The 22,816-nt window shown below is 42.0% G+C and overlaps 1 non-coding gene across 1 annotated transcript; it reads left to right on the top strand.

Annotated features, from left to right (window-relative positions):
• The first annotated feature begins 552 nt into the window (after nucleotides 1-552).
• On the top strand, nucleotides 553-654 carry LOC112446062 (U6 spliceosomal RNA). Its single transcript, XR_003034140.1, has one exon. It is a non-coding gene; the product is annotated as a U6 spliceosomal RNA (small nuclear RNA).
• Nucleotides 655-22,816: the final 22,162 nt, after the last annotated feature.

Here is a 22,816-nt window from a genome sequence, read left to right as displayed (position 1 = left end):
TGAATCTGCCAGAAAAATAAAAGAATGAGTAAAGATAAATTTACAAAATTAACATAAAAAATGTATTTTACTAAAAATAACTTCTATTAAAGTTTTAGGTCAAGATGATTGATGAAGCACATTCTAAAATACTCCCTCCCATGCCTAAAACATAGTAATGCTAGACAGAATTTATTTACAATATTTGGGTATTCAAATAGTTTAAGAATACATGTCTCAAAGGCAAGAAAAAGGGAATTCCCTGGTGTGCCAGTGGTTAAGAATTCGCCTTCCAATGCAGAGGACCTGGGTTCAATCCCTGGTCAAGGAGCTAGGATCCCACATGCCACAGGACAACTAAGCCCGCTCTCCTCAACTAGAGAAAAGCCCAAAGCCACAATGCAAGATCATGTGTGCCCCTAAGGCCAAAAGTAAATAAATAATACCATTTTTTTTTTAAAAAGACAGGAAGAGGGAATTCCCTAGGTGTTGGATATAGAGCAGTAGCTAAGGTTACGTGGCCTTCAAGAGGACCAAGATGGACTGTAGAAGCTGGTGTTTAAAAGCCCACAGGTGCTCACTTCGGCAGCACATATACTAAAATTGGAACAGAGAAGATTAGCATGGCCCCTGCGCAAGGATGACATGCAAATTCGTGAAGCGTTCCATATTTTTGCAAAACTAATACAATATTGTAAAGTTTAAAAATAAAATAAAATTTAAAAAAATAAATAAAATGCAAATAATAATAATAATAAAAGCCCACAGGCCTGGCATTTAATGAGAACCTGGAGCTGGAGCCAGGACTTAACTGTCATCCACAAACAAGAATCTGAGTGTCCTTGCACTCTCCCAGGTTCTCAGCAAGAAGAGAGAGTTAGTCTTCCCAGGCTGGAATCATATAATTGGAATCTTGGCTCAGGACCACCTACATGTGGGACCTGCATTCTCAAAGTAGCAAAATCCAAGCCAATCCACAAACATAAAAAAATGGCCTTATCTGAGTCAGGGGACTCAGTAGAGTACCTGAGCAGAGGCAACCAAGTGGAGTTCCCTCCATGGAGTCCCACTACAAGCCAAGTCACATGAGGAGAAATCCCTTGAGTGAGAATTATCCATGTGAGGAAATCCAATGGCATTTAAGTACCATCTACACACTCCTGAGTGAAAAAGTTGGCTTAAAGCTCAACATTCAGAAAACGAAGATCATGGCATCTGGCCTCATCACTTCATGGGAAATAGATGGGGAAACAATGGAAACAGTGTCAAACTTTAATTTTTTGGGATCCAAAATCACTGCAGATGGTGATTGCAGCCATGAAATTAAAAGACTCTTACTCCTTGGAAGGAAAGTTATGGCCAACCTAGATAGCATTTTCAAAAGCAGAGACATTACTTTGCCAACAAAGGTCCATCTAGTCAAGGCTATGGTTTATTCAGTGGTCATGTATGGATGTGAGAGTTGGACTGTGAAGAAAGCTGAGCACCGAAGAATTGATGCTTTTGAAGTGTGGTGTTGGAGAAGACTCCTGAGAGTCCCTTGGACTTCAAGGAGATCCAACCAGTCCATCCTAAAGTCAACTTCCATTGGAACTTGAGCCACAGTATACACTCATTGTAATACATCATCTGGTAAATGACACACCCGCAGGCACCATGGCAGTTCCAAGGGTGACCATGAAGGTCAAAGAGTAAACATTGGCCCCAATTCATGGCAGTCTCTGCCCCTAAGATAACTGAAATACTCCTTCCACTCATTAACCTATGGAATCATCCACCCTATAAGGAACTGACAACCCTGCCCTCTGGTACCTCTTGCCAGCTGAGATGGCCCACTGTCTGTCTATGAGGTGTATGTCTCCCTGAATAAACCCTTTTTTGTTTTACCATAGCTCACTCTTGAATTCTTTTCTGTATGAAGCTAGAACACACACTTGGGATGTGCCCAAGGATGTCCCTGAGACCTGGGATGTGACCACCCTCTCACACCTCCTTTGTTTGCTGTAACAGTTGGATGGAGAAGTATAGGAAATAGGAAATAAAAGACACCAGGTTGTCTTTTAAAGTCTGTGTTGTCTTAAGTTTTACATTAGTTTTAGCTGTCTTGCCAGCACATGTAATTTTTAAAGACTGATGGTGAGGAAGATCGAAGGCAGGAAAAGAAGGGGATAACAGAGGATAAGATGATTAGATGGTACCACCAACTCAACGGACATGAGTTTGAGCAATCGCTGGGAGATGGTGAAGGACAGGGAAGCCTGACTTGCTGCAGTCCATGGGGTTGCAGAGTCAGACACGACTGAGTGACAGAACAAATTTTCAACCCACACCATCATAAACATGAAGATGTAGGAAAATGAAATTAAAAACAAACACAAGCACACTCTGAAGATGGCAGAGGAATAGGATGGGACCACTTTCTCCCCAACAAATTCATCAAAAGAACATTTGAACGCAGAGAAATTCCACAAAACAACTTCTCAATGCTGGCAGAGGATATCAGGCACCCAGAAAAGCAGCCCATTGTCCTCGGAAGGAGGTAGGAAAAAGTATAAAAGATTAAAAGGGTGACAAAAGAGGTTGGGACAGAGATCCATCTCGGGAAGGGAGTCTTAAAAAAGAGAGAAGCAATATGTGAACCGTGAACTTCCTGATGTTCAAGCTGGTTTTAGAAAAGGCAGAGGAACCAGAGATCAAATTGCCAACATCCACTGGATCATGGAAAAGGCAAGAGAGTTCCAGAAAAGCATCTATTTCTGCTTTATTGACTATGCCAAAGCCTTTGACTGTGTGGATCACAATAAACTGTGGAAAATTCTGAAAGAGATGGGCATACCAGACCAGCTGATCTGCCTCTTGAGAAATTTGTATGCAGGTCAGGAAGCAACAATTAGAACTGGACATGGAACAACAGACTTGTTCCAAATAGGAAAAGGAGTTCGTCAAGGCTGTATATTGTCACCCTGTTTATTTAACTTCTATGCAGAGTGCATCATGAGAAACGCTGGACTGGAAGAAACACAAGCTGGAATCAAGATTGCCAGGAGAAATATCAATAACCTCAGATATGCAGATGACACCACCCTTATGGCAGAAAGTGAAAGTGGAGCTAAAAAGCCTCTTGATGAAAGTGAAAGTGGAGAGCGAAAAAGTTGGCTTAAAGCTCAACATTCAGAAAATGAAGATCATGGCATCCGGTCCCACCACTTCATGGGAAATAGATGGGGAAACAGTGGAAATAGTGTCAGACTTTATTTTTCTGGGCTCCCAAATCACTGCAGATGGTGACTGCAGCCATGAAATTAAAAGACACTTACTCCTTGGAAGGAAAGTTATGACCAACCTAGATAGCATATTCAAAAGCAGAGACATTACTTTGCCAACAAAGGTTCGTCTAGTCAAGGCTTTTCCTGTGGTCATGTATGAATGTGAGAGTTGAATTAGACACTGAACGCCGAAGAATTGATGCTTTTGAACTGTGGTGTTGGAGAAGACTCTTGAGAGTCCCTTGGACTGCAAGGAGATCCAACCAGTCCATTCTGAAGGAGATCAGCCCTGGGATTTCTTTGGAAGGAATGATGCTAAAGCTGAAACTCCAGTACTTTGGCCACGTCATGGGAAGAGTTGACTCATTGGAAAAGACTCTGATGCTGGGAGGGATTGGGGGCAAGAGGAGAAGGGGACGACAGAGGATGAGATGGCTGGATGGCATCACTGACTCGATGGACGTGAGTCTGAGTGAACTCCAGGAGTTGGTGATGGACAGGGAGGCCTGGCGTGCTGCGATTCATGGGGTCGCAAAGAGTTGGAAACGACTGAGCAACTGATCTGATCTGATCTGTGAAACCAGAAAACACTCTCACTGCCGAGCCTTGGAACCTCAGAGGGCAACATAACTGGGAGGAAAAATAAATAAATAATTAAAACCCACAGATTACATGCCCAGTGGTAACTCCCAGTTGAGAGGCAGCGCAGAAGCCTGCATCTGCCACTAGTAATCGGCGCTGGGCAGTGAGGTGTGGGCTGCATTGCTTAGAGTAAGGACCGGGCCTGAGTGCCCCAAGGGCAAACTGAGGGAACTAACTTGAGATAGCAAACCAGACTGTGGGATAGCTATCCCACGAAAAGCCCTAACCTAAGATACCGCCAGGCCAGCTCACAGAACAAAGGACTGAGTAGAGCTAACCGGCTGCAGACCAGCCCATCCCCCAATGGAGACAGGCAGGCGAGGGTAGCCAGAGCCAGAAGGGGGCAATTGCGGCCCTAGAGAGGCATCATCTACGAAACTGCAAGCAGGCTTCATTAGTAACCAAGGCTTCTTGGGATTCTGGATGGTAAACATCTGCTGGGAGGGTCCTAGCTAGAGATCGGCTCCCCAGAAGAGACACACAGCACACCAAGGAAGGTGTGCCATTTGTACACCCAGAAAACCAATCAGCAGGGATAAGGGAGGTGATAAGTCACAGAGACCGTGCTCTCCAAGCACCTGGTCACCTGAGCTGCTCGGACCTGAGAAGGGCACAAAACGCAGGCCCAACCGAGTCTGCGCCTTTGTGGAGTACCCAAGAGTCTGAACCTGAGCAGCTTAGACCTGGGATCTGCATACCACCCAGGGCTGGCCCCAGACAGTTCCCAGCAGAGCAGACTAAAGCCTAAGCAGTGTAGACAGGGAAAGCACACATGCGGTGAGTGGGGGCAAACCCAGTGTGGCCAAGACACTGCGAGCACATGCCACTGTTACTTCTTTGCGGTGTTCCTCCCTCCCCACAGCACAACTGAACAAGTGAGCCTAAAAATGTGTCCACCACCACCCCCTTGTGTCAGGGCAGAAATTAGACACTGAAGAGACCAGAGATAGAAGCTAAAACTAATAGAGGGAACCGCCTTGGAAGTGACAGGTGCAATAGATTAAAACCCTGTAGTTAGCACTGACTACATAGGAAGGGGCCCATAGATCTTGAGAAGTAAAAGCCATATCAAGAACTATCTGAAAATGAACTGACCCCCATACAGTCCACAACAACACCAGAGAAAGTCCTAGATATATTTTTACTATTATCATTCTTTAAGTTTAATAAAAAATTTTTTTCAAATTTTTAAGTCCTCTATTACTCCTTTAATTTTCATTTTTATAACCTACTATTACTTTGCATATTCAAAAGCAGAGACATTACTTTCCCAACAAAGGTCCATCTAGTCAAGGCTATGGTTTTTCCAGTAGTCATGTATGGATGTGAGAGTTGGATGCGAAGAAAGCTGAGCACTGAAGAATTGATGCTTTTGAACTGTGGTGTTGGAGAAGACTCTTGAGAGTCCCTTGGACTGCAAGGAGATCCAACCAGTCCATTCTGAAGGAGATCAGCCCTGGGATTTCTTTGGAAGGAATGATGCTAAAACTGAAACTCCAGTACTTTGGCCACTTCATGCAAAAAGTTGACTCATTGGAAAAGACTCTGATGCTGGGAGGGATTGGGGGCAAGAGGAGAAGGGGACGACAGAGGATGAGATGGCTGGATGGCATCACCGACTCAATAGACATGAGTTTGAGTGAACTCTGGGAGTTGGTGATGGACAGGGAGGCCTGGTGTGCTGCAATACCTTGGGACACAAAGATTCGAACATGACTGAGCAACTGAAGTGAATCGAATTGATTACTTTGCAAAAAAAAAAAAAGACTCTACTTTTTAAAGCAAACTTCATATATATATATATTTTATAATTTTTGTGACTTTGTTTTTTTCTTTAATATTCTATTTTTGAGAATCCAACCACTACTCTAGATTTTTAATCTTTGCTTTTGGTATTTATTATCAATTTTGTACCTTTAAGAACTCAATCTTTAGTACCCATTTTTACTTGGGAGTGAGATTACTGGCTTGACTGGTCTCTCCCCCTCTGGGCTCTCCTTTTCCTCTACCAGGTCGCCTCTATCTCCTCCCTCCCCCTTCTCTTCTCTACCCAACTCTGAATCTCTTGTGTTCTGGACTGTGGAAAACACTTAGGGATCTGATTACTGTCCGGATCTGTCTCTCTCCTTTTGATTCCCCGCTTTACCCTCCTGGTCACCTCTGTCTCTTTCCTCCCTCTTCTCTGTAAAACTCTGTGAACATCTCTGAGGGATGCAGACTGTGGAGAGCACATAGGGAAGTGATTACTGGCTAGCTTTCTCTGTCCTCTTTTGATTCCTCCTCTTGTCCTGGTCACCTCTACCTCCCTCCTCCCTCTTTTCTTCTCCATGTAACTCTGTGAATCTCTCTGGGTGTCTCTCACTGTGGAGAAACTTTTCATCTTTAACCTAGATGTTTTATCATCGGTGCTGTATAGATGGAGAAGTCTTGAAGCTACTGTAAGAATAAGACTGAAAACCAGAGGCAGAGGCTTAAGTCCAAAACCTGAGAACACCAGAAAAACTCCTGACTCCAGGGAATATTAATCGATAGGAGCTCATCAAATGCCTCCCTACCTACACTGAAACCAAGCACCACTGAAGGGCCAACAAGTTCCAGAGCAAGACATATCATGCAATTCTCCAGCAACTCAGGAACATAGCCCTGAGCTTCAATATAAAGGCTGCCCAAAGTCACCCCAAACCCACTGACATCTCATAACTCATTACTGGACACTTCATTGTGCTCCAGAGAGAAGAAATCCAGCTCCAGCCACCAAAACACCGACACAAGCTTCCCTAACCAGGAAACCTTGACAAGCCACCCATCCAACCCCACCCACAGCGAGGAAACTCCACAATAAAGAGAACTCCACAAACTGCCAGAATACAGAAAGCCCACCCCAAACACAGCAATATAAACAAGATGAAAAGGCAGAGAAATACCCAGCAGGTAAAGGAACGGGATAAATGCTCACCAAACCAAACAAAAGAGGAAGAGATAGGGAACCTACCTGATAAAGAATTCTGAATAACGATAGTGAAAATGATCCAAAATCTTGAAAAGAAAATGGAGTTACAGATAAATATGCTAGAGACAAGGATCGAGAAGATGCAAGAAAGGTTTAACAAGGACCTAGAAGAAATAAAAAAGAGTCAACATATAATGAATAATGCAATAAATGAGATCAAAAACACTCTGGAGGGAGCCAACAATAGAATAATGGAGGCAGAAGATACGATAAGTGAGGTAGAAGATAGAATGGTAGAAATAAATGAAACAGACAGAAAAAAAGAAAAACGAATTAAATGAAATGAGGACAATCTTAGAGACCTATAGGACAATGTGAAATGCCCCAACATTCGAATCATAAAGTCCCAGAAGAAGAAGACTAAAAGAAAGACCATGAGAAAATACTTGAGGAGATAATAATTGAAAACTTCTCTAAAATGGGGAAGGAAATAATCACCCAAATCCAAGAAACCCAGAGAATCCCAAACAGGATAAACCCAAGGCAAAACACCCCATGCCACACATTAATCAAATTAACAAAGATCAAACACAAAGAACAAATTTTAAAAGCAGCAAGGGAAAAATAACAATTAATCCACAAGAGGATTCCCATAAGGATAACAGCTGATCTTTCAATAGAAACTCTGCAGGCCAGGAGGGAATGGCAGGACATACTTAAAATGATGAAAGAAAATAACCTGCAGCCCAGATTACTGTACCCAGCAAGGATCTCATTCAAATATGAAGGAAAAAAAAAAGCTTTACAGACAAGCAAAAGCTGAGAGAATTCAGCACCACCAAACCAGCTCTCCAACAAATGCTAAAGGATCTTCTCTAGACAGGAAACACAGAAAGGGTGTATAAACTCAAATCCAAAACAATAAAGTAAATGGCAACGGGATCATACTTATCAAAATTACCTTAAATGTAAATGGGTTGAATGCCCCAACCAAAAGACAAAGACTTGCTGAATGGATACAAAAACAAGACCCCTATATATGTTGTCTAAAAGAGACCCACCTCAAAACAAGGGACACATACAGACTGAAAGTGAAGGGCTGGAAAAAGATATTCCACACAAATAGAGACCAAAAGAAAGCAGAAGTAGCAATATTCATATCAGATAAAATAGACTTTAAAACAAAGGTTGTGAAAAGAGACAAAGAAAGACAACATAATGAGCAGAGTATTAATCCAAGAAGAAGATATAACAATTATAAATATGTATGCACCCAACATAGGAGCACGACAATATGTAAGACAAATGCTAACAAGTATGAAAGGGGAAATTAACAATAACACAATAGTAGTAGGAGACTTTAATACCCCACTCACACCTATGAATAGATCAACTAAATAGAAAAGTAACAAGGAAACACAAATTTTAAATGATACAATAGACCAGTTAGACCTAATTGATATCTATAGGACATTTTACCCCAAAACAATGAATTTCACCTTTTTCTCAAGTGCACACGAAACCTTCTCCAGGATAGATCACATCCTGAGCCATAAATCTAGCCTTGGTAAATTCAAAAAATTGAAATCATTCCAAGCATCTTTTCTGACCACAATGCAGTAAGACTAGATCTCAATTACAGGAGAAAAACTATTAAACATTCCAACATATGGAGGCTGAACAACACGCTGCTGAATAACCGAAAAAAAACACAGAAGAAATAAAAAAAGAAATCAAAATATGCATAGAAACGAATGAAAATGAAAATACAACAACCCAAAACCTATGGGACACTGTAAAAGCAGTGCTAAGGGGAAGGTTCATAGCAATACAGGCATACCTCAAGAAACAAGAAAAAAGTCAAATAAATAACCTAACTCTACTCTTAAAGCAACTAGAAAAGGAAGAAATGAAAACCCCAGTGTTAGTAGAAGGAAAGAAATCTTAAAAATTAGGGCAGAAATAAATGCAAAAGCAATGAAAGAGACCATAGCAAAAATCAACAAAGCCAAAACTGGTTCTTAGAGAGGATAAATAAAATTGGCAAACTATTAGGAAGACTCATCAAGAAACAAAGGGAGAAAATCAAATCAATAAAATTAGAAATGAAAATGGAGAGATCATAACAGACAACACAGAAATACAAAGGATCATAAGAGACTACTATCAGCAACTATATGCCAATAAAATGGAAAACTTGGAAGAAATGGACACATTCTTAGAAAAGTACAACTTTCCAAAACTGAACCAGGAAGAAATAGAAAATCTTAACAGACCCACCACAAACACAGAAATTGAAACTGTAATCAGAAATCTTCCAGCAAACAAAAGCCCAGGTCCGGACGGCTTCACAGCTGAATTCCACCAAAAATTTAGAGAAGAGTTAACATCTATCCTACTCAAACTCTTCCATAAAATTGCAGAGGAAGGTAAACTTCCAAATGCATTCTATGGGGCCACCATCACCCTAATACCAAAACTTGACCAAGATGCCACAAAAAAAGAAAACTACAGGCCAATATCACTGATGAACATAGATGCAAAAATCCTTAACAAAATTCTAGCAAACAGAATCCAACAACACATTAAAAAGATCATACATCATGACCAAGTGGGCTTTATCCCAGAGATGCAAGGATTCTTCAATATCCACAAATCAATCGATGTAATACACCACATTAACAAATTGAAAAATAAAAGCCATATGATTATCTCAATAGATGCAGGAAAGCCTTTGACAAAATTCAACATCCATTTATGATAAAAACCCTCCAGAAAGCAGGAATAGAAGGAACATACCTCAACATAATAAAAGCTATATATGACAAACCCACAGCAAAGATTGTCCTCAATGGTGAAAAATTGAAAGCATTTCCCCTAAAGTCAGGAACAGGACAAGGGTGTCCACTCTCACCACTACTATTCAACATAGTTTTGGAAGTTTTGGCCACAGCAATCAGAGCAGAAAAAGAAATAAAAGGAATCCAAATTGGAAAAGAAGAAGTAAAACTCTCACTGTTTGCAGATGACATGATCGTCTATATAGAAAACCCCAGACTCCACCAGAAAATTACTAGAGCTAATCAATGAATATAGTAAAGTTTCAGGATATAAAATCAACACACAGAAATCCCTTGCATTCCTATACACTAATAATGAAAAAATAGAAAGAGAAATTAAGGAAACAATTCCATTCACCATTCAGCAAAAAGAATAAAATACATAGGACTCTATCTACCTAAAGAAACTAAAGACCTGTATATAGAAAACTATAAAACACTGGTGAAAGAAATCAAAGAGGACACTAATAGATGGAGAAATACACCGTGTTCATGAATCAGAAGAATTAATACAGTGAAAATTAGTATACTACCCAAGGCAATCTATAATTTCAATTCAATCTCTATCAAGCTACGAACAGTATTTTTCACACAGCTAGAACAAATAATTCCACAATTTGTATGGAAATACAAAAAACCTCGAATAGCCAAAGCAATCTTGAGAAAGAAGAATGGAACTGGAGGAATCAACCTGCCTGACTTCAGGCTCTATTACAAAGCCACAGTCATCAAGACAGTATGGTAATGGCACAAAGACAGAAATACAGATCAATGGAACAAAAGAGAAAGCCCAGAGATAAATCCACACACCTATGGACACCTTATCTTTGACAAAGGATGCCTGATTATACAATGGAGAAAAGACAATCTCTTTAACAATTGGTGCTGGGAAAACTGGTCAACCACTTGTAAAAGAATGAAACTAGAACACTTTCTAACACCATACACAAAAACAAACTCAAAATGGATTAAATATCTAAACATAAGACCAGAAACTATAAAAGTCCTAGAGGAGAACATAGGCAAAACACTAGCCGACATAAATCACAACATGATCCTCTATGACCCACCTCCAAGATTATTGGAAATAAAAGCAAAAATAAACAAATAGGACCTAATTAAAATTAAAAGCTTTTGCAAAAAAAAGGAAACTATAAGCAAGATGAAAAGACAGTCTTCAGAATGGGAGAAAATAATAGCAAATGAAGCAACCGACAAAGAATTAATCTCAAAAATATACAAGCAACACCTGCAGCTCAAGTGCACAAAAATAAATTACTCAATCAAAAAATGGGCCAAAGAACTAAACAGACATTTATCCAAAGAAGACATACAGATGGCTAACAAACACATGAAAAGATGCTCAACATCACTCATTATCAGAGAAATGCAAATCAAAACCACAATGAGGTACCATCTCATGCAAGTCAGAATGGCTGTGATCCAAAAGTCTACAAGCAATAAATGCTGGAGAGGGTGCAGAGAAAAGGGAACCCTCTTACACTGTTGGTGGGAATGCAAACTAGTACAGCCACTGTGGAGAACAGTGTAGAGATTCCTTAAAAAATAAAATAGAACTACCATACTATCTAGCAATCCCACTGCTGGGCATACACACTGAGGAAACTTTGAAAAAGACACGTGTACCCCAATGTTCATTGCAGCACTGTTTATAATAGCCAGGATATGGAAGCAACCTAGATGTCCATCAGCAGATGAATGGATAAGAAAGCTGTGGTACATATACACAATGGAGTATTACTCTGGCATTAAAAGGAATTCATTTGCATCAGTTCTAATGAGGTGGATGAAACTGAAGCGTATTATAGACAGTGAAGTAAGCCAGAAAGAAAAACACCAATACAGTATCAGTTCAGTTCAGTTCATTTCAGTCGCTCAGTCGTGTCCGACTCTTAGGGACCCCATGAATTGCAGCACGCCAGGCCTCCCTGTGCATCACCAACTCCCGGAGTTCACTCAGACTCAGGTCCATCAAGTCAGTGATGCCATCCAAACATCTCATCTCATTCTCTGTTGTCCCCTTCTCCTCCCGCCCCCAATCCCTCCCAGCATCAGAGTCTTTTCCAATGAGTCAACTCTTCGCATGTTGTGGCCAAAGTACTGGAGTTTCAGCTTTAGCACCATTCCTTCCAAAGAAATCCCAGGGCTGATCTCCTTTAGGATGGACTGGTTGGATTTCCTTGCAGTCCAAGGGACTCTCAGGAGTCTTCTCCAACACCACAGTTCAAAAGCATCAATTCTTCGGCGCTCAACCTTCTTCACAGTCCAACTCTCACATCCATACATGACTACTGGAAAAACCATAGCCTTGACTGGGCGGACCTTTAGCCTCCAATTAAAATTAATAAATTTATATTAAAAATAAATAAAAACAAACACAATAGAAGCCCACTGACTGCACAATGTCAAATTACTGTAAAGTTTCTAGCCACATTTTGAGTGGCAGCTTCTTTGATGTGGAGCTTCAGAGAGCTGTTGATCATCCCTCCAGATCTGTGAGTATCTGTGGTGGTCCTGGGGGCAGAAGTTACGGAGGCTTCCCAGAGGAGGTTACACTGAGGTGCAATTTTAAGAAATGGTAGGCATTAACTGTGAGGAAGAGTGAGAGCTAGAGGGAAGAGCATCTTTAGAAGAGAGGAACAAAAATATGTGTTATATGATGAATTGTGTCCCCCTTTTTCCCCCTGAAAGATATATTGAAATCCTGACCCTTAGTACCTTGCAATGTGAACTTTTTGGAAATAGGTTCATTACAGAGGTAGTCCAATTAAAATGAAGTACTTAGGCTGGGCCCTAATCCAATATGATTGACATACTTATAAAAAGAAAATAACAACTTGTGGATGCAGAGATAGACATGCACAGAAAGAAGATGATGTTATGACACAGGGAGAAAACGGCACAATGAAGGAGGAGGCAGATATTGGAGTCATGCTCTCAGAGGCCAAGAAGTGCTTGGGATCACCAGAAGCTAGGAGAGAAGCCCTGTTTGAGCTGATCCCTTGGGTCTTGTGTTTGTTCTATGCTGGGTTGTGACTGCTTTTAAGCCTAGATTGAGTCAGCTGGAGGTGGCACTCAGGTGACTTTATAGTCATGCCAGCCTGAACTGTCAGCCTCCCTGCTCCCTGGTTGAGCCCTCCTTGGACCACTGACTCCCTCCTCCTGAGTCCTGGATGGTGTGCTGGTGTGCAAACCTTGCCCCTTGGTAGGGTTTCAATTACTTGTATCTCAGTTCTGCTACCTGTCTGATCAGACCTTTGAACCCTGAGACCTGGACATGCCAAGTTACCTGCCAGTGAGGCTCTGTGCTATCTTATCGTTTTCAGAGGACTCTGTTCCAGTCATCCAGGGAAACATTGTGACATCTGTGAATGGCAGCTCCTGGAACACATGCTAAGAAGGTGATGTTCACTAGTACACTAAGATGGTACCCCCTGGAGTTGTGCGACAGAAGTGACTAGTTTCCTTGTGGCTCAAACATCCTTTGAGTGTGGCAATGTCTTGTTCACACAGGATGCCTTCATCTGCCTATGGACCCCTGCTCCTCTTTTCCACCCCAATTCACCAACTGGACCAGACTGGACCACACCCACAAGACCGATGTATTGACCAGGGACTGCGGGGGACTCGGGGCACGAATTTGGGGGGTATAAACTTCATTACTTTTCTCATTTCTGAAGCTGAGAAATGACTGGGAGATGAAAAAGCAGGGATGTCAACTTTATTACTGATCACAGCTGGAAAGACGGATGTTACTTAAATGTACACAGTGCGTATCTCACACTTGAACCCAGAATCCCACGTTCACTCTGGTCACAGGCAGAGAGCCTCAGTGTCTAGTGTTCCTGTGATATTGTCATTTATAAGAAGAAATACATATCGGACTTTGTCCCATTTCTGGCACAAAGCTCTTAAAACCCTTGGAATCTCTTAAGTGATGAGAGCCATAAAGGGGTCTTCTGTGAGCTAATGAACAACTTCTGGATGGCAGCTAAGGATGGGGACTGATTGCCAGGAGAACCAACCATGTTGTTACAGGATTGGAACTTTCAATTGTACTCTTCTGACCTCCTGATTTCCGAGGAGATGAGAGGGGCTGAAGATTGAGATCGATCACCATTGGCCAGTGATTTAATCAGCCATGCCTGTGTTGTGAAGCCTCCATAACAACCCAAACCCGGGTTCATAGAGCTCCTTGGTTGGTGAACCTGTGGAGGTGCAGAGAGTAGCACACTCCAAGAGGATAAGGAAGCTCTGTGCCTTTCCCCACTCCTTACCCTACATGTTTCTTCCATCTAGTTATTCCTGAGTCACATCCTTTTATGATGAACCCATACTCTAGTAAGTAAATGTTTCTCTGAGTTCTGTGTGCTCTAACAAATTAATGGAACCCAAGAGGAGATCATGGGAGTATCTAAGCTACAGCCTGTCAGTCAAAACATAGGCGACAACCTTGGCTTGTGATTGGCATCTGAAATGCAGGGCAGTCTTATGGGACAGAACTCTTAACCTGTGGAATCTGATGCCATTTCCAGGTACAAGGTGTCAGATAAGTTGAAAGGTAGCACACCTAACTGGTGCCAAGAATGACTTGGATGAGGGGAACACCCTACACGCTGTAATTGCTGATCAGAGTCTTTGTCCCCCGGTGAGGCCTGGCTGGGCCTGTCCTGCTGAACCTGCAGTGGGTGGAAAGCAGACCTGCGTGCATCCTCTCTGTGGGTAGGCAGAGCAGAGACAGGTCCCGGCCTTTGCTGCCTCTTTGCTCCTAGTTTACAGTTCCCTGTGCTTCACACAGGACCTCGTTTATCCATCCTACAAACATTTGCATCTGCTAATCCCAACTCCCAATTCTTTCCTCCCTCACCCCTTTGACACTCCATATACGTTCTCTGTGTCTGTGAGTATGTTTCTGTTTCACAAATAAGTTCATTTGTGTCATACTTTAGATTCCCCATGTAAGTGATATCACATGGTATTTGTCCTTCTCTTTCTGACTTTCTTTGCTTAGTATGGTAATCCCTAGGTCCATCCACGGAGAAGGCCCTGGCACCTCACTCCAATACTCTTGCCTGGAAACTCCCATGGACGGAGGAGCCTGGTGGGCTACAGTCCATGGGGTCGCTAGAAGTCGGACACGCCTGAGTGACTTCACTTTCACTTTTCACTTTCATGCATTGGAGAAGGAAATGGCAACCCACTCCAGTGTTCTTGCCTGGAGAATCCCAGGGACGGCGGGGCCTGGTGGGCTGCCGTCTATGGGGTCGCACAGAGTCGGACACGACTGAGGTGACTTAGCAGGTCCATCCATGTTGCTGCAAATGGCAATATTTCATTCTTTTTATGGCTGAGCAGTGTTACATTAAATACACATACATACCACATTTTCTTTATTTGTTCATCTGTCAATGTACATTAAGGTTGTTTCCATGTCTTGCCTTTTGTAAATTTTGCTGCTACAAACAAGGGGTGAATGTACCTTTATGAATTATAGTTTTGTCTGGATATGCTCTCAGGAGTTTTGTCTGGATATTTCAGTTGGCTAAATAATATGCCAACTCTATTTTTAGCTTTTTGAGGAACCTCCATACTGTTCTCCATAATGGCTGTACCAATTTACATTCCCATCAAAAGTGTAGGGCAGCTCCCCTTTCTCCATCCTCTCTCCAGCATTTGTTATTTGTAATTTTTTAATGATGACCATTCTGACCGGTGTGAGGTGGTACCTATTGCAGTTTTGATTTCCATTTCTCTAATAGCTAGTGAGGATGCGCATTCGTTCACATGCCTATTAGCCTTCTCTATGTCTTCATTGGAGAAATATCTACTTAGGTCTTCTGCCTATTTTTTGAAAGTGATTTGGGGTTTTTTTTATGGTCTTGGATGAGCTGTTTGTATATTTTGGAAATTAACCCCTTGGCGGTCACATCATTTGCAACTATTTTCTCTCACGATAACCTCAGCTTTAGACTGTTGAGATGAGATGCTGAGTGCAATTGTCCAGTTCTTCCTGCAACAGAGATCCCAAACGTGCAATGGTCTAAGCAAGCTAAAAAATTATTTCTTGTTCACATATCAAATGGGGAATAAACAGTCAGGAGCAGATCAATAGCTTTACAATTTTGGGGGCCTAGGCTCTTTCTGACTGGTTATTCTATGATTCCTAGACTGTTGGCCTAATCTTCATGATTCAAGATTTATCATTACCACATTCCAGCTAATGGGTAGGGAGAAATGCATTTTCTTCTTCTTTAAATGCAGGAACTAGAGTTTGCACACATATATATCGCTTCACTCACAACTCAGTAGCAGAAGCTTAGTTAAGTGGCCATATTAAGCTATGATGGAGGCTCGGAGATGGAGTCTCTCTTCTGCATGGTGATGTGTCCAGCTAAAAGTTGGAGATTGTATTACTAAGGATGATGGGAACAATAGATATCAGGGACAGTAGTACCATCATTTTTGGCCCTTCTCCATATCCATTTGTCATCATATCCTGGCCCGTGCCCACTGCTGATGCCTTTCCTATTCTTTATCCCTGCTGACACCATGATGGAACAGCCCTTACAGCTTCATACCTCTTCACTTATTAAAACCTTTTAGCAGATCTTTTTGCCTCCAGTCTCTTTCCACCCTTCCCTGGTGATCATTCTAGAGTGCAAATCTGATCGTTTGGCTCCATTGTTTAAAAATTCTTCAAGGGTTCTATTGCCCAGAGCAGTGAGATTTTAACTGCAGCTTTCTGAATCTTTGAAATTGCATGCATATTTGGCACTCAGGTGCATTTTTCCAAAGAAAGCTTCAGATTCTTCAAGGAGTCTGTGATTCCTCAAGTTGTAAGCACAAGGTCAAATCCCTAATCAACGTATAAGTGAGATGTGTCTCCCAACCTTCTTCTCAGATCTCCTTTCCTGTCATTTGTCCTGTGCAACCTAAACCCAAGACCTCCTGAAATGACTCTGAAAGAGCAGCCATGCTCTTTCACTCTCCTTGTCTTTACACCTGCTGTTCTAACTGGAATGCCTGGGCAATCTCCAATGCACCATTATGTGTGTGTATGTGCGTGCTCATTGGCTTCAGTCATATCTTACACTTTGCAACCCTAAGGAATACAGCCTGCTAGGCTCTTCTGTCCATGCATTTCTCCAGGCAAGAATACTGGAGTGGAATACTATGCCTTCCTCCAGGGGATCTGGAGGAATCAAACCCTTGTCACCTGCAGGCAGAGTCTTTAACTCTGAGCCACTGGCAAAGCCCCTTGCATCCTATGGCTTGGCTCAAAAGCCACCGCCTCTGTTGGTTTCCCTGACTCATTCTGACAAGTCCGTCTGCAGCATGATTCAGACTTTCACTACTCAATTATTCCGCTACTGCTGTCAGTCTGTCTCTTTTACCAAACCATGAACTCTGGAGCCTAGGACCCACAATATAGTCTATGAATATTTACTGAATAAAGATCATGTTGCACCCCGCCCCCCAAACCTGAACTGTTCTTTCTAAAATGTAAATCTGAACATTGATTTCTGTAGTCCTATTTCCTTCAAATCGAAACTTGTTGTATAGTGGCTTTCTCTCTGGTCTCATCTTGCAATTCTTCCTTTTTTTCTACTCCAGGAACTCTGGAGTTCTTCTAATGCCCCAATCAGTGTTCTTCCTCATCTTAAGGCTTTATGCACGCTTCCTCAGCTCCTCTTTGCCTGGCTAATGTCTCATCATCCTTCAGATAGCTTACACATTCCTCAGGAGGCCTTCCTTGACCCCCTCCCCATCCTTGAACTAGGCTGAGGGTCCCAGCTGAGGGTCCCACCTATGTGTCCCCATCACACCTTGTCCCTTCTCAGTTGCTACATGCATCATTCTGGGCCAAAAAGACTTGGTTGTCTCTCTTGTCTGCTAACCTGTAAGTTCCATGCCTAACTTACCTACCACCATTTCCCAGCCCAAAACATAGTGCTTGGAAGAGAGTAAGCACCTGACAAATCTGTGTCAAATAAAGGCTAGATAAATGAATTTCTCAATCATGAACTAAAAGCTTTTCATTGCCTTTAGAACAAAACATCAGAGTTCTATGGTCCTTTATGACCTGGTTCTCATGTATTTTCAGTCTCATCTCTTCCAAATCTACCCTTTGTTCTCAGTGTCTCTCTTTAACTCTACATGGCAGTTCTATCAAACTAAATGAAGGTCCCCAGATGCTGGCTCTCAAATCATTCAGCCTTGGCGACACTGGACTCTGTAACGGACACACTGGTGGTGGGGTAACAGGACAGGATCACTTAATCAGTCCTTAGACCTCAACAGGTCTAGGTGGAAATGTGTTCATGGTCATCAAATAGTGAACTTTTTCAGCTACAGATTGGCACTTGCCATCTACCTCTACAAAAATTAAATCATGTGCTGATGCATCTGCTGACTTTCATTTTCCTTGTAAGGAGTTTAGGGTGGGGAGTTGAAATGAGGCACTTTGCTCTAGGAAAGATTCATAAGTTTTGTGACAGATATTTTCATAACTGGTTTTATGAGCCCAATTCTGGCATCTGCTTGTATCTAGAAACTTTCATGAATCTTGCAGAAACCTTCTGCAAAAATGATGTGCTTGATTGAACAAACTTCCCCTTCACCAAAATCACATCTGTGCTGACCTTCCCCACTATCTCTGTGGAGCAGTTTCTCAGAGTTATCTGAGGTGCTGTCTCCCAGGCTATAGTTCTCATTTTGATCCCAATGAAACTTAACTCAGAATGCTCACATTGTGCATTTTTTAAAGTCAGTAGCTTCTTCCATTATGTGGGTATTTTAGCATCTGTACAACAGTTCTGGAAATGTATTTCAATAATGTTTCCTGGAGACCTCAGAGAAGAGTTAAAACAGAAGATGTAGTAGGAGAACTCTGTCCCAGGAAGGCCTCATAGAGTCATGTGACTACAGAACCATGGAGAGAGAAAGAAGACGACAGTTCCAAGGACTTGGGGATGATTAAATGTGGGGGTAGAAGAAAAGAGAGAAGTCAAGGTTGACTCCTGGGGTTATAGCTGAATATCTTGGTAATTAGTGTTGCCTTTATTACCTTGAGGGGTCTTTCCTGGTGGCTCAGACAATAAAGAATTCACCTGCAATCCAGGAGACCCAGGTTCAATCCTAGGGTCAGGAAGATTCCCTAGGAAAAGGGAATGGCTACCCACTCTAGTGTTCTTGTCAGAATTCTATGCGCAGAGGAGCCTGGTGGGCTGTAGCCCATAAGGTTGCAAAGTGTGGGACATGACTGAGTGACTAACACTCTTTTTTTTTCATTTTTCATTTTTATTTTCTTGAGAGCCTGGATCCTGGCAGTTGTGTGGTAGGGGAGAACCAGAGATGCCCAAGTTTGGACCTGAAGGTGGAGCTCAATGGTTATGGATAGAAAGTCAAGATTAGAAGTCCTCAGTGGCTTCAGGGTTACATGAGATGTCTTGAGAGGTAGGGAAGGGGTGGGATTGAAAGAGATTGGGACTGGAGATTTGCAAACTCTGCAGGGGGAGGGAGGAGCCAACGGAAGACTGGATCAGCCCTCCCGCCTCCTTCCTCACTCTGCTCAAGGCTGCATCCTAGGGCTGGAGCCCCTCTCCAGCTAAGGCTGGCAGAAGTGTGGGGCACAGGGCGGGCATTGTACTGGGCCAACTAGATGTATGATCTGCTCTAACTCTGACTGCTGAGAAAGGCACCTTCCTAAGTGTCCATTACCCTAAAATTGGCAATATGGAAATAGTAGTGCCATGAGAGAAGAAAATGAAGACCCAGAAGAAATAAAGGACTTAACTAATGGTTTTACAAAGTCTGAAGGTGAAATTGACAGTGTCTTTGGAGACAATGGTATAAGTGAGAGCTTTGGGGTTTAGGGGACCCAGGCTTTGATTCTGTCTCCTCCATTCCCTTGGCATGAGGCCTGAACTTTATCTCGACCTATTTCTTCAGAGTATTTTTGACTGAAGTTAGATTTGAAAGCAGTAACTTTTCCTACATTTCCTTCATTGTTAGAAAATTGAACTCTTTTTCTAAAAACTAAAGGAATAACATGTTTACATTACAATCATATAATTTCAAGCAAACATACCTAGAAAAGTGTCTCTCTCTTTTTTTTTTTTTTTCTGAGTACAGAATGGGGAGTACTTATCTACATGCTAAACCTTAAACTTTGAATTCTGTGTCAATGGCTTTGCTTGAATTCTAGGCCCTGAGACACAGCTGCACAGGAGACTAAGTCCTGCTCTGCAGAGAACTCATCCTCTTTCCAGGACAAGGACCTTCGTGGGTGAGCAGTGTTAAAAAACAAAATTCAACCAATTTCATGGGCCAGTTGGGGAGCATATCCTCTAGAAAATAGAAGGGGGGCTCCCAGACATTTCACACATGGAAGGTTTTTAATAAGAAAAATGATGGGCAATGTAGCTACTAAGGAAAGAAAAGAAAGGACATCATTTGAGGGGAAAAGAATGGCAGTTTCATCATGTAGTCTGCTTCTTCCTCTGGGGGCAGGCTATGGAGACAGGCCACAGGAGAGATTACCTCCTTGGTGTCAATCAGAGTAATCCATCCCGGTTGGCTAAGATTGCAGTCCTGGCAAAGGTGGAATCTGCAAGTAGGTCAAGAGTGAAGTCTAAACCTGGTGTTCTGGGCTTTAGTATAAACGATGCCATTCTGGACTTGTGATTTTTCTTTAGCAGTAGCTAAAACTTGGTAGATGAGTGGCTTGGTAAATGGAGAAGTGGAGAGGGTATAGGAGGACACATATTTTAAAGAATCAGGAGGATGGACCTTTTGGACTATTGAGGAATGAGTGTAGAGTGGGGGTCCTTAACCTGGAGTTTTTGTGGTCTGATATTATTAGCAGAGCCATGGCTTTGTCACCACTAGAAATCATAGCTCTTTTCGTTTCACATTATAGTTTTGCAGGTATCATGAAACACAGCTTTATATTCTAAGTTAAAATTCAAAAATAGTTTAGACCTGCAACTCAGTCTTGTTAAATAATAGATTAAAAAGCTCATATATTCTATATCTCAATTATTGTTTTGATAATTGTGTCATGCTAAATTGCATTCAGATATGAATGAAAACAGGTGTCATCTCTTTCTTGCCCAAGATCCTAGTTTCCTTTGAGATTCTATCCACTCTGGGTTGAGAATCTCTATATTAAGGTGGACAGCAAAGTTTAAACACCCAGGGTGGGGCAAATGGCAAATTTCAGGTCAGGTTTGGAGGATCATCAGAGGGTCTTAGTATATAGGAAGACTCCAGAGTGCTGACTTTTAAAAAATGTACAGCATGAGATGTTCCAAGCTCAGTTTTATTTGGAGCAAAATGAGGACTGTAGCCTGGGATACAGCATTTCAGATGGCTCAAAAAAACTGCTCCAAAAAAGTAAGGGGGGAGATGAGTATATATGTGATTATGGTGAAAAGGGAGTTCATGCAATCCAGCATATAACTTTTGCCAAAGGCTTCTGCTTGTTGGGTTTCCATGGTGGCTCAGTGGTAAAGAATCTGCCTGCCAATGCAGGAGACTTGGGGAGTCATGTTCAATCCCTGGGTGGGGAAGATCCGTGGATAAGGAGCTAGCAACCATCCAGGATTTTTGCCTGGGAAATCCATGTACAGAAAAACCTGTCGCACTACAGTCCATGGGGGTCACAAAGAATCGTACACAACTTAGTCTGTAGTTAGGATACAAACTTTAGTTTGTTGACTAAAAGCAACAAACAACAACTTCTCCTAGGCAGGAAGAGCAGACATCACCATGAAGAACATTGGTGCTTTTCTAGTTATCAGGAGATGCAAGACTTGGGCTCATAAAATCAGCTCCTGAAAGTATCTATCTGAAGACCTGTTCTGACAGCTTTTCCCAGAGCACAGGGTGCCTCAGCTCTCCAGAGTGAACTCCTTTCAGGGGCTGTTGAAAGTCAGCGGCTGCAGCAGCATATGATTTAATCCTTGTAGAGGTAGATGCCAAGTGCCAATTTGTAATTGACACAAGCTTTTATTCAGTGTGGTGATGAGTGCTGGTTTATGTGCTAAAGAAATTGCTCTAACAATATGCAACAGGAGGGTGAAATTGGAGAAAGCAATCAGTTCACAAGGATGAATAACATATAGCAATTCTTACCCCAGGCTTTTCAGGGGATGGGGAGGTGAGGGGTGCTAAAGATTTGATGTGACTTTTAATCATGTGATTCCTACTCATCTTGTGTGACTTTAGGCTATGTTAGGTAGTTTGAAATGGAGTCACAGTGGCCAATGTGAATTTGCATGATGATTGTTTTTAATATCCTGTTAGGCTATGAGTATTTAAGTGTGACATAATACAAGTGTTAATATGGATATGGAATTTGTTTGGTGAGGTCCAGGGATGCCATCACTGGAACAGGAGCACTGACATAGATAAGAATTCTCCAAAGCTTCACTGGTACTCTGTATTGGAGGTTCCTGAAAATTGAAAGTACCAAGCTGAGTAGCTTGAAGTCTTTTGTCTGTGGACTGAGTCCAGTTGGAGGCTCTGTGATTTCTTGCTCACACTATCGTGACAGCTGAGGGGGTGGGGTGCCATTTCTGTTGCATACCTTCTTCCAGATCCTTCTTTCTGACTGGTGTTTCTAACTTACAGTGTATGTGTGATTGTGTGCAATGAATGGAGCAGTCATAAATTAAATTTGGATGTGTTTCATATTCTCCAATTCTGGGACTCACCTGGCCTTCCTGCAAGGCTGCCCCACCTTAATCCAATTTCCCCTTAACTGGGGATGGAAAACAGCTTGTTTCATTTTGCATTTTCTTAGCTTATACTGCCATATATTCATTTTTTTTTTTTTTTTGTCTACTTCATTATTCTCTATACTGAATTAGCTGTTCAAAATAGCCTGTTCTTGGTGTGCTTTTTTTGGTTCCTTTGTTTTCTGAATTTGCTTGTGGTTTCATGGACTCCCTTTTCATGAGAGAAAGAATAGTTCATATTCCCACAGAGTTCTCTGAAGCACCTAGAGTTAGTCATTACTGTATACTTTTCACATTTTAATTACCCAAAAGTTCTAATAGTGCCTGTTGCCCCTTTCCAGGTGGAGAGGGGTGATATTTAGTGCAGCACTGGCC

The sequence above is a fragment of the Bos taurus genome, chromosome 3, assembly GCF_002263795.3.
Source record: "Bos taurus isolate L1 Dominette 01449 registration number 42190680 breed Hereford chromosome 3, ARS-UCD2.0, whole genome shotgun sequence".
Classification (NCBI taxonomy): domain Eukaryota; kingdom Metazoa; phylum Chordata; class Mammalia; order Artiodactyla; family Bovidae; genus Bos; species Bos taurus.
Note: the sequence above shows the minus strand (reverse complement) of the source record. Positions and strands in the feature narration are given on the sequence as shown.